The following is a 1,866-nucleotide window of genomic DNA, read 5'->3' on the forward strand; positions in this document are numbered from 1 at the left end:
GCTGGAATTTTGGCTGGAAAAGGAGCAAATATTGGAGACCTATTCTGCGCAACTCCAAAAGTCCTGAAACTCCACAGAATATCTTAAAATAAATAAAGAAAAATCATCGCCAAAGATGAAGGCCAGGGGGCCCACACCCTGCTCACGAGGGTGGGGGCGCGCCCCTCCCCCCTGGGCGCGCCCCCCTACCTCGTGGGCCCCTTGGTGGCTCTTCGATGCCCATCTTCTCCTATATGAAGTCTTTCGATGAGAAAAAAATCATAAGCAACCTTTCGGGACGAGACTCCGCCGCCACAAGGTGGAACCTTGGCGGAACCAATCTAGGGCTCCGGCAGAGCTGTTCTGCTGGGGACACTTCCCTCCGGGAGGGGGAAATCATCACGATCGTCATCACCAACGCTCCTATCATCGGGAGAGGGCAACCTCCATCAACATCTTCACCAGCACCATCTCATCTCCAAACCCTAGTTCATCTCTTGTATCCAATTCTTGTCTCCAAGTCCGGGATTGGTGCTAGTAGGTTGCTAGTAGTGTTGATTACTCCTTGTAGTTGATGCTAGTTGGTTAAATTGGTGGAAGATCATATGTTCAGATCCTTTATGCACATTATATCCCCTCTGATTATGAACATGAATATTCTTTGTGAGTAGTTATGTTTGTTCCTGAGGACAAGGGAGAAGTCTTGCTATTAGTAGTCATGTGAATTTGGTACTCGTTCGATATTTTGATAAGATGTATGTTGTCTAACCTCTAGTGGTGTTATGTGAATGTCGACTACATAACACTTCACCATTATTTGGGCCTAGAGGAAGGCATTGGGAAGTAATAAGTAGATGATGGGTTGCTAGAGTGACAGAAGCTTAAACCCTAGTTTATGCGTTGCTTCGTAAGGGGCTGATTTGGATCCATATGTTTCATGCTATGGTTAGGTTTACCTTAATACTTTTGTTATAGTTGCGGATGCTTGCAATAGAGGTTAATCATAAGTGGGATGCTTGTTCAAGTAAGAACAGCACCCAAGCACCGGTCCACCCACATATCAAATTATCAAAGTACCGAACGCGAATCATATGAGCGTGATGAAAACTAGCTTGACGATATTCCCATGTGTCCTCGGGAGCGCTTTTCCTATTATAAGAGTTTGTCCAGGCTTGTCCTTTGCTACAAAAAGGATTGGGCCACCTTGCTGCACTTTATTTACTTTTTTTACTTGTTGCTCGTTACAATTTATCCTATCACAAAACTATCTATTACCACTTATTTCAGTACTTGTAGAGAATACCTTGCTAAAAAAACCGCTTATCATTTCCTTCTTCTCCTCGTTGGGTTCGACACTCTTACTTATCGAAAGGACTACGATAGATCCCCTATACTTGTGGGTCATCAAGACTCTTTTCTGGCGCCGTTGCCGGGGAGTGTAGCGCCTTTGGTAAGTGGAATTTGGTAAGGAAAAATTTATATAGTGTGCTGAAATTTTCTGTCACTTGTTACTATGGAAAGTGAATCTCTGAGGGGCTTGTTCGGGGTATCTTCACCCCGTCCAGTAGAGCAAAGAGTTGCTCCTCAACCTACTGAACCTATTGAAAATGAAACACCTTTTGGATTTCCTTCGGGTATTATGGAAAAACTGCTGGCTAATACTTTTACAGGAGATGGAACAAAGCATCCTGACGAGCATCTACGCTATTTGGATGATATTTGTGGATTATTTAAGCTTGCAGGTATACCCGATGATGTTGTTAAGAAGAAGGCTTTCCCTTTATCTTTGGAGGGAGCCGCATCGACATGGAACTATAAAAGTGTGAAATTGGAATTTCATCAAAAGTATTACCCTATGCATCTTGTTCATCGTGATCGCAATTATAT

This window comes from Triticum dicoccoides, chromosome 3B (assembly GCF_002162155.2).
Source record: "Triticum dicoccoides isolate Atlit2015 ecotype Zavitan chromosome 3B, WEW_v2.0, whole genome shotgun sequence".
Taxonomy (NCBI): Eukaryota; Viridiplantae; Streptophyta; class Magnoliopsida; order Poales; family Poaceae; genus Triticum; species Triticum dicoccoides.